The sequence below is a fragment of the Dendrobium catenatum genome, unplaced genomic scaffold (assembly GCF_001605985.2).
Source record: "Dendrobium catenatum unplaced genomic scaffold, ASM160598v2 fragScaff_scaffold_273, whole genome shotgun sequence".
Lineage (NCBI taxonomy): Eukaryota > Viridiplantae > Streptophyta > Magnoliopsida > Asparagales > Orchidaceae > Dendrobium > Dendrobium catenatum.
The window spans coordinates 887389-898904 of record NW_021318735.1 but is presented as its reverse complement, the minus strand read 5'-3'; positions in this window follow the sequence as shown (position 1 = coordinate 898904).

The following is an 11516-nucleotide window of genomic DNA, read 5'->3' as shown; positions in this document are numbered from 1 at the left end:
GATTAGACAAGGCCTCAAGACTTGAGATTTGAGTCTGGATTTCTGGATTATGGAAATGGATTTCAAATTTGAATGATTGGAGAATCCAAATCATTTACAATTCATGTGGTGATGTTAATGAATGGATAGGGTCAAAGCTAAATCAAAGGTAGGGTCAAAGTCTAGGTTGGAATTTTGGATTCTCAAGTGGATTGAATCAAAGTTTGGATGTGTTTGGAATTTGAATTAATTGAGGTTTGAATTGAATGAGATTTAGGATTTGAATCAATCAAGGGTAGGATTGATTTGAACTAGATTGGTCCTAAGATTTAGAGGGGTTTCTAGGATCTAGGATCTAAGGGAACCTAGCTCTAAGAAGCCTTAGAGTCGCTCTAATCGGAAAGGATCCTAAGGTCTAGAGTAAGATCTGAGGTCTGAATCTAGCAAAGGATCTTAAATGTCTAGAGTGGATCCTAGGATCTAGAATTAATCTGGAGTTTGGAAGGGCCTTAGTGACCTCATACAAAAATGAGGTCAACAACTGCTTGTTGCTTCTAACTTTTTCAGGAATCGAAGAATCGGACAAACAAACGAAGCCAGTTCAAGATTGGGTAGGTTAGGATTGAGTCAGTCTATACTTTGTTTTTTCTCTTCTTGAGTCTATTTGTAATGGTCAAGAGACTGACTGCTAATAACCCAACACACACACACTTGAGAGACTATAGAAATTTTGTTTTTTACTCATATCGGCCAGGATATATTACATCGTCCTGGATGATTAGGCTTAAATAGAAAGTCTAAATAAAGATTCTTAATTAAGGAGCGTCATTAACAGATCGGCCTAGACGATACGTGTATCGTCCAGGATGATAAGCTTAAAATAAAAAGAAGTTGCCGCCAAAGACAATTAAGATATACTATATTTTTAAATTATGCCAGACGATCATCGATCGGGTCTACTGCCGATAGATATTCACAAATTATGCCTTAATTGATCAGTAAATCAAGGGAGTAATTAAGGATGATTGATACGATCATATCGTCCTGGATGATCGCAGGATCGGCCAGGACGATCTAGTCAAAAAACCTTAGTTACTTCAGGACGATAAATATCGGCCAGCTCGAATTCAAGGTGATGCTCTGGATGATTTTCTCTGATTTGAACTGATCGGACGGGACGAATCGTGAGATCGGCCTGACAATCAAGACAATTTTAAATTTTCTAGTTTGTATTCAGGGCGATGCTCCGGCCGATCTTCTGATATTTGTACTGATCGGCCAGGCCGATGTCTATATCGGCCTGGACGATATTGTCGGTAACTTACAATTAATGAGCTCCTTTGAAGCTCTTCTATTTAAGAGCTCTTGTTCAATGTTTTGAAAAAACCTTTGGCTGCTGCCTTGACCTGAGAAGGCTTGAGGAGAGAAAAGAGAAGAGGGAGAGAGAGAGAGGAGAGAAAGAGAGAGAGGGAGAGAGAGAGATCTTGTGAGGGGAGCTTGTGAGGGGATTTCACAAGGGTTGCTTCAAGATCGCTCTGCTTCTTCTTCGTCTAGAAGTCTATCCGTGGAAGGTCGGTAGAGGTAAGGAGTTAGCTTTTAGATGTGGTTCTCTGCTAGCTTCAGGAGGAAGCAAAAGGAGATAGTTTATCTGCCTTGCGGGTGGCAAAAAGGAGGTTCTTGTAAAGGCTTCTCTGCCTAGCTGTGGGGAATAAAGGAGAGTCACGTTTGTAGTGCAATACTTGGAGGGCGCCTCTGGGAGTGGACGTAGGTCGAGTTGACCGAACCACTGTAAATTTTTGTGTTCTTGTTTTCTTGCTTTCGCATTTTAATTTCCGCATTTATTTTTCTTGTGGTGTGATTTTGGTTTATGTGTTTTTACTCTTTGTGAAAAGAAATTTTTTAAAATACCAATTCACCCCCTCTTGTTAGCTTGGGACTAAGTTCATAGGGCTTAACATCCCTAACGAACTTTCACATATATCTATACCTGATTCACTACAAACTCCAGGTAAATTTGATCGTGAAGCTTCTTCCTCGTCTAGCTTTGTTTTAAAAGTCAATAAATTTTTGGGTAATCAAGCTGAAATTGATCAGATTCAAATTAATCATAATCTTTCGGTTAACTTTGAAAGTGATGAAATTGCTATGATGAAAGGAGATATTAATAATGAGAATGTAGGAGCTAAAGAGGAATTTATTAATGCTTTGTAGAAACCACAACATATCATATTATCTTATAAGAGTGGACCAAATGAGATGTCAGATGATGGAGTTGTAGTGAGGTTAAACTTTGATTTGGAACTATCTAACTCACAGATTCTAAAATATTCACTGGTTGTTAAGGTTCTAGGAAACAATGTCCCATTTCCAGTTTGTAGTATTGAACTTAGAAGACAATGGAAAAAATTGGGTAATTTCCATTTGACTACACTTAGGATGAATTAGATCCTTTTTTCGTTTAAAAATTCTGATGCTATGGAAGAAGTGTTGGGTGGGGGACCATGGTATGTTGGAGGACACATTGTTGGTATGGATAAATTATCTCCTTTGTTTTCTCCTACTTCTTTTAAAGGTCTTACATCACCTGTTTGGATTCATCATCCATTGTTACCTTTGTACTGCTAGGATGAAGAAAATATAGCCAGAATTGCATCAATTATTGAAGTACCAATGTATCTTGGTTGTAATTCATTTAAATGGGGAAGAAGAGAATTTGCCCAGGTGTGTGTCCGGATTAATATGAATAATAAGCTTCCAAATGGAGTTTGGGTAGATTGTTTATATGTAAGATTCTTTCAAAAAGTTGAATATGAGAATATTGCTTATTTATGTTTCCATTGTGGTAAAGTTGGTCATGAAAAGTTGGGTTGCCCTGAAGATGGAAGTTTAGATCAAAAGAAAAATTATATGGTGCAGATGGATAATGTGTTGACTGAGGAACATGACAGACATGAAGAGCATCGGTCATTTCAACAACATGATGAATATGGTCCAAGGATCCATGTCAAATTCAAAAGCAATAGATTCAAAAATGTAAGAAATATCGGAGTAGCAAGAGTTGGAAAAAGCATGAAGTATGTGAATCACATTATTCTTGAGTTTCAAGTTCTCGGTGAGGAGATGTAGATGCAATCCAGGAATGAGAATGTGGAAAATAGAGAAGTTTCTGCGACAAAACAAAATGAGGTTGAAGAAGCTGAAGGAGGTAATTTGGTTAAAAATGTGTTTTCAATTGTTATTAAGAACTCTAAAATTTGGTTGGCTAATAAATACAGCATTTTGGTTGAGGAGAATGATGTGGCGGGAGTTGTTGTTCTTCAATCAAAAAGCAGAAAGGATTATGAAAAGGTAGCCACTTATGCAGGCACTGAAATTAAAGTTGTTGATGATACTTTGGGATGTGATAATGATGTGAATAGTTGTTTAAACATAAATGGGCTAAAGAACTTAAGTCCTTAGGTCCCGTTGAAGCTGCTCATAGAAAAAGAAAGGGGGATGGGGAAGGCAATAAGATAGGTGGGGACTTCCCCCTTTGGGTGATTAATGTCTTCTTTTGTGTTTTGGAATTGTAGAGGGGCTAGAAAGAGGGAAGCCTCTTTTTATCTTAGAGAGATTGTGAGGGATCATGATGTGTTTTTTATTGGATTGATTGAAACTAAGTTAGCCAATATTGATAAGAGTGATGTTAACAACATTATTGAGGTGATTGGGACTTTTTCCATCATCCTGCTGAGAATACTTCTGGTGGAATTTTGATAGGTTGGAATAGGAATGTTCTGTCTTTTGAGGTGGTTGAGCATTCTTCTCAAGTGGTGTTTGTGATTTTTAGTACTCCTATGGTTTTCTGGAATGTTGCTATTATATATGGGAATAAGTCTTATCATGAGAGAAGGAGTTTGTGGAACATGCTTGAAAAGACTGTGGTGGGTAGTACCCCTTCTATTGTTGGGAGGTGACTTCAATTGCATTTTATCCAAGGAGGATAAGAGGGGTGGGAAACGATTTATCCCTTCCCAAGGGAAAAAAGATATGAAGTTGTTCATGACTAATAATGGGTTTCATGAGGTAGGGATTGTTGGACCAAAATATACTGTGTAACAATAAGGAAGGTGCTAATAGAATTTTATAAAGACTTGATAGATGCTTGGTAAATTCTACTGCTTTACAGATGGTACCATTGGCAAGGACTAAACATCTTGCAAGGGTGGAGTCCGATCATAGTCCTATTGTTTTTAAGTTGGGTGAAAAATAATAAAATCAGTCCAAGATTATCAAGTTTGAAGACACTTGGAGTTTTTATCCAACATCTTGGAGTATTGTGCTTAAGTCTTGGAAAAAATTAGTTTGTGATTTTGTAGAAGTTTTGCATATGAAGCTTCGTTGAACTTTGAAGGCTCTCTTTTATTGGAATAAGAACAAGTGCAAAAACCTGTGCTTGTTGAAGGAAGAGCTAAAGAAGGACATTCTGGAGTTATAATTGGAGGAAGCAACAGATGAAGGAATTACCTTGGAAAAGCTGATCTTACTTCGAAGTAAGGTGCATGAGCTGAATTTTACTTTGAAAAGGTTATCTACATTGTGGAATCAAAGGGCTAAGTCTAGGTGGCTTGATGAAGGAGATACAAATTCTAATTTTTTTTGTACAATTTTGCTTCATCCACGAGGAATGGGAATTTTATTAAATACATTAAGGATGAAGAAAGAAATGTGTTGGAGGACTTTGAATAGATTGAATCTATTTTTATAAAGTTTTTTATGAACAAATGGAGATCAATGCAATTTAGTTGAATGGCCTTTGATTGCCGAATATCAGCATATTACCCATGAAGATATAGAGATGCTGAATGCTGAATTCAGTCATGAAGAATTGGTAGCTGCTTCTTTTCAACAAGGGAACAATAACTCACTTCGAATGTATGGGATAAATGGGACATCAGTTTTGACTCCATTAATTATATGTTGTGGAAGTGAATAACCTGTTACAATTATGTGCCAAATTTTAATATTAATAGATTACATAAATGTATACATGATTATTTTAAAAAAATCAAATGAATTATTTTCAAACGTAGGTAGATGGGTTATAAAATAACCCTTCATAGTATTTCTATAACCAAATTGCATCACAAGATCTATACTTGGGGATTTTAAAATCGTGAGTTTCAAGACCCGCTCTGATACTAGTTGAGAGTTTAAAGGAGGTTATAAGATCTCGTTGAACAATCCTTAAGCACACTAAGATGGGGGTACATTTGTAATTTAAAAAAATATTAAAACAAAACCATTTTTATTTTAACCAATGTTACAATTTATGAAAAATTCTAGTTAAGTGATTAACACAAGTGGAAGCAAAATAAAAAACTTGATTTTTTTTAAAATTTTTTGTAATACAAATAAAGAAAGAGGAATGCATATATATATTTTTTACAAACAAAAATTAAATCTAACCAAGAAAGATTAGTAATTTAACTAAAATTTGAAATGAAAATTAAACTCATGCAAGAAATTTAAAATGCAAAAAAATAAAAGAGCAAAAAAATTAGAAAGAATACACTAAAATTTTATAGTAGTTTGATCAACCTTGACATGTGTCCACTCCTCATAGTCCTCCTCTCCAGTTATTTCACTAATACTATAGTGGCTATCTTTTACTCTTTTTACACAAGACAAATAAGCCCTTACAAATCACTTCCACCAAACCTGATGCGCAGGAGAACCAAAAGTTATGTTTCCCTCATGATGATAGCAAAACTTTGAAATCTTTCTCACCCGCCTAGTGATGATAGAGAAACATCAATTCTTTTTCAACCAGCTAGTGAAGGCAAAAAACCCGCAAAATATTTCTCACCCTCCTAGCTATGGAAGAGAATATTTAATACTTTTTTACCCTCTTAGTGATGATAGAGCACCCATGACCCTTCTTAAAGCTTCTATCCCAAGAGTAACTTGAAGAATTTAACAAGGAAACTAGAGGAAGCATTATGCAAGCTTTCTTTGAGAAACCGTGTGAAAAGTCCTCACACTCCTCCCTCATGCATAACCTATACTACTCCCTCTCTAAGCATAGTAGTTCTCTTATGAATTCTACCTCAGACTTCCTACAACAACCAAAATCATCTCTTGAGACAATATTTAATTTCTTAAGTACAAGGCATAAAAAAAACCCCAAGTTTTCATTTAAGCCATCATTATTTATGTAGTACGATCTGGTTAATTAGTATAAAATAGGGGTTTGTCTAGTACAATCAAACCGTTAGAAGAATTATGCAATTTATGCATATTAACATATTGTACGATCAAAAGTTAGTACGATATGATTAGTTTAATTACCTTTTGTTCATATATGAAGGGATGATTTGAAATTGTATATATCAATTGTCTAATTTGATTTACATCATAATGTATGTTTGGTTTATACTTCATTGTTGGTATAGTATAATGAACATCATACTATATGATTAGTGCAAAAAAATAAATTTTAAATACTTACTTAAATCCTCTAGAGTCTAGGGTTTCCTGATGGAAACAAATTGTACAATACAATCTACATCATACAGTATGATTAGTTCATAAGTATTAATTATAAAATTAGTGGTTAAAACTAATTTTTATGTATAAAATATCATAAAGCATAATCATACGGTATGATTATCTAAAAAAAATTCCAGCTCACTTTTTTCACTCCCCTTTGTGTGTATATGGTTGCCAATTTAACATATACCCTTATATGGCTACACTCAAGAAATATAAAATAAAAGAAATTAAAAATATAAAATCTTTTGAAAAACACCCTATTCTACCCAAACTTGAGCCTTGATCATTCTTGAGCGTTATATGATGTACTTGAAATGTTAGTATATACAGAAAAATAAATGCAATACATATGCTAAGACAAAAAAAAATATTTAATCAATAATGTTTGTTATCATCAAAATCACAAGCTATGGAACTTGGATTGCAACACAACATGATTAAGGAAATTGTGAAATTGATTCTAAAGCATGCAATAGATGCCTATGAGATACAAAATAGCAAGAAGATAGAAAAGATTTTAATTTTTAAGTTCAATTTTAATTTGTTGTAGATTTTAATTCAAAAATGAGATCACCCCACACAAGTGGTGGGAGGGAGGGAGTATACTCTTTCATTAATATTGATTATCATGTATTTTCTTCTTTAAGTTTTTAGAAGAGTCAATTACAACATACTTTATATTTTAAAGAAAATAGAGATAAATTTTCATTAAGAAAAATAAACCAACTACTCTTCAAAAACTTTGCTGAAAATTTGCCTTGTGTTTTAACTTGAAAAATTTCTTAAATTAAAATTACTTTAATTTTAAAAATTTTGCATTTATTAAATTAACATTACTTTAATCATACTATATAATTAGTTATATTTCAATATAATAATTTTATTTTGAATAAAATATTTTAATTAATTTCTATTTTAATAGACCATATATTATGATCAATGATCATACATTATGATTTACAAAAAATTAAAATATTTTTATTTTAAAAATGCTAAGTATATGTGTGCCTGGCTATTAAGATAACATTCACTTTTTTCATTACATAGGCTCATGAAAAGATAAAAAATTAGACTTTGGATACATCAATTCTACATTAACCTATCTTGAGCCTAGATCATTTGAATGTGCATATTGTATATATATATCATCAAAATTAAGGCCCACGCTCTTGGATTGCAATAATCTCCACCTTTTTATAATGGCAAATATTGTTGATTGAGTAACATGTTAATTTTATTTTTTTTCCTAAGTTCTCCCCTTACTAAGTGATACCTTAAATATGGAGAATAATAAATATTTAGTTTTTATTTATTTTTTGTGTAAATGGATAAGCACAATAAATATTTAATGCATAAATAATTTCACTAATGATGAAATAAAATGTATAGCTCAACAACTTCCTATTCCCCTTTTTGACATCATCAAAAAGGAGATCTAAAAACTAACACACACAAAATAATGGTACAAAGCAAATCAAACAAATAATAAAGAAAAATAAGAAGGGGAAAAATAACATACAATGACATACACTACTCATGAGAGGGACCTTAAACAGGTGGTGGCTAAAAATAATTATGGATCTTAGTAAACTGATCACCAAACCATGCCATATCAGCCTTGTGTTTCAATTGCTACTTCTAAATATGAGTATCAAGGTGTGTCTCTAATAAGTCAAATCTCTCATTGAACATCTCATAGTAATGTGGCAGGAATACAGGTGTAGGTGCTAGTGCTGGTGCCTCTATCAGTGCTCCCCTTCTTCATCTTACTCTGGGTCTAGTATATAACATCCCACATGACATCTACTATAGAGTACATGGAAGGAGCTATCAGAGTAGTAAACCAAGAGGTGATAAGGTTGTGCAGGATATGTCAAGCTATATCTGTTCTTTATGATATAGGATATAAGATGTCCTAATTCTAAATTTTTCATACAGTGGGCCCTAGGATCTCTAATTCTATTAAGATTTTCAATGTAACAGATAATTAGGTCCTCTTCATTGAATTCAGTGTTGGTCAAAATAAAGTAGGTCATGATGGATAAAAGTGGAGTAATTTTTACCCTATCACCTTCTTTAGGGATAATTTGTTCCTAAGGATTTGCTAAATAATACATGCATTTTGGACAAGTGTATAAACCATCAGAAGGTGAAAAGTTCCAGGGATATTTCTAACGTGAGGTTGACTTTATTCAAATTATCATCAATTATAGGAAGGATGGTGCGGGCTTTTTAGCTAGTGGTGGAATGACATAAGATTTGGTATAAGTCCAGATATGTGATTCCTACAAGGTATCTACAAACATATGATTATAGTGCAGTGCCCTTCGTGTTGATTTTCAAATTGGAAAAAAAAAAAATGAAAAGGAGTTTGGAATTGAATAGAAAGGCTAACGTAAGCAAAAAATGAAGTGTAGTGCTTACAAATAGATATATTACCTAAAACTTTAGAATGCATTGATTTAATGCTCTAAAGGGGTGATGGTTACCACTTTATAGTAATGATAGGCCTTCTCATCAACTACTTCGAGGAAATGATCACTAGCAAGTCATCAGGAGGAAACTCCCTACCATAGATCTGGCACGCTTTCCCTTAACCATTTGAATATGAATGCTAATAGAAGAATAAGAATGGTGTGATTTGAATGCTTTAGAATTATCATTCTTATATAAAATAGCATAGATCATATAGTATAGCATTACATCATACAAAATGATCAGAAGAAGTGAATTCATCTTGACTGAATAGTCTAAATGTTACTCAAATTATGCAGTATGATCAAAATCATCCTAGACGATCTTTATAAAAACACTCTTCCTAAGGGGTAATCCTATACAACCTTTGACCACACTGATCATATATACAAATATGTGTTCATCCAGCATGAGTGTGAATTAAATATTATACCGACTGAACTAATTCATCCAATGATATATGCCACATGTATTGTACAGCATGAAATGTGTGTTTTTTTTAGTGAAAATCAATTTTTTTAGGGGAAACCCACGGAGGGGCCTACGCATTAGTTATAGAAAATGTACAAAGTCCTTAAAGGGGCCTCAAGCTCTTTAATACTCAAAAGAGCTACAAGATTAAAACTAAAAAAACCTATGAGTTCAAGATCCCTGCTAAATAAAAATATAATAACACCTAAGAGATCCTACAAAAAAGAGTACAAGGCACAAAAAATGAAGCACTAAACAATATAAAAAGAAAGGGGTTGAAAATACCACCAGTGAATCATATTACAACTAGTCATAGCCAAGCAAAGATAGAAAACCCGAGTCCTTCCAAGAATAATATAGGCATCCAAGCAACCATCATAAACCCAATGGAGAAATAAAACAAAGCCACAAATATAGCTAGAATGATCTTTAAGGTAACCCAGAAGCCTGCCAAATGAACAAAAATCCATCTCTGACACCCCTAATTTAGATAAGCAAAATAAACTTGAATAGTAGGCCACATATAGGAATAATACAAAACAAACAATAATAAACAACAACTAAATATAGTACACAGCTCATACAAAAATTGAATGGCATGGATCCAAAAAACACAAACCAAACCAAAAATACCACAGTCGAGGCGAGAGGGGTTCGGGCAGAAAGAGCTCAGGATAGACTGGATCTCACAAACATCACAAGGAAAATCCCAATGTCACTCTATCCAACTAAAAGGCCTCAGCCACCCCCCTCCCCCCTCCCACCCAAAGAAATAAACTAAAGGTAGAACAAAAAATAATAATAATAACAAAATGAGCATCCACCCATTCCCAATAATTAGCCAACCATAATAAACCAAGGAAATCCAATCCCGACTCCAGAAAAATAGCATCGGCCAAATAGAAAGGCCCCAACAACGATGGAAAAATAGGGCAACCCAGCAAAACACACCCAGGTGCCCAAACCAAAACCCACATATCACAAAAAAGCCACCACATAACAGAAATAACCTACCAAGGGAAACCCTGCCTGCCACCAAAAAATAAGAAGCCACCCAATAAATAAGGCCTAGCAGCCTCGGCAAAAATAGAACAACCCAACAGGCCAGCTAACCACCATCTAGGTGCCTAAAAAGAATACCACATCTAGATACCCATAAACCCAATAATCCCAAAATAAGAAGGATCAGGAAAAGCCAAAGCCTGAGGAAGGAGAGCAACAAATGAGATACCCATCAAGTAAAAGCCATTGCAACCATCTCTTAGCCCCATGAACCCATGAAAAAACCAAATAAAAAACTCCATAACATAATAATAGAAAATAGGGTGCCCATCAAGAATAATCACAAGAGCAATCTCAACCCTTAGGATAAGACCCTGCAAGCCAAAAAATACCAATAGGATAAGGCAACACACACGATTCAGATAAACAAGAAGGAACCAAAATAAATCCTAACATATGGTAAACAAATTTTGTCCAATCTTAAAAGTCCTTTTGAACGAGTAGGAACATTGGCTTCCAAGAAATCAATGCAGCATTCAATCCCTGATCTAAATGAGCCAACCAATTAGCACAAGTATTACCTTCCTTGAGCACTTGAGAAGAAAAAGTGATAAAAATCATCAAATGTTTAAATCCCTAATAATATAAAACACTTCTGAATTATAAACTGAGCCCTCATTATAAAAAATGCACTGAATAACATGAGTGGACTCAGCCTTAATTCCAATATTAGCAATATCAAGAGACATGAAAATTCTCAACCCATAAAGAATCGCAATAAGAAGGGCCATATAAAAGTTACCATTAAGCAAAGGGTCCGCAAACACAAGAATAACATTACCATGGCAATCTCTAATGATGTTAATCTCACCCCTTGCTATCAATCTCACTAGCAATACCAACATTCAGCTTGAAAAAATACAAAGAGGGTTTTACCCAATAAACAAAATGAGGCTGAGAAGGAAGCAAAGGGACCTCCAACCTGATACCTAAATCAGGAGCAACATCATAATAATTGTTGAAACTTCTCATAGAAAGCAAGTTAATAGAAAACA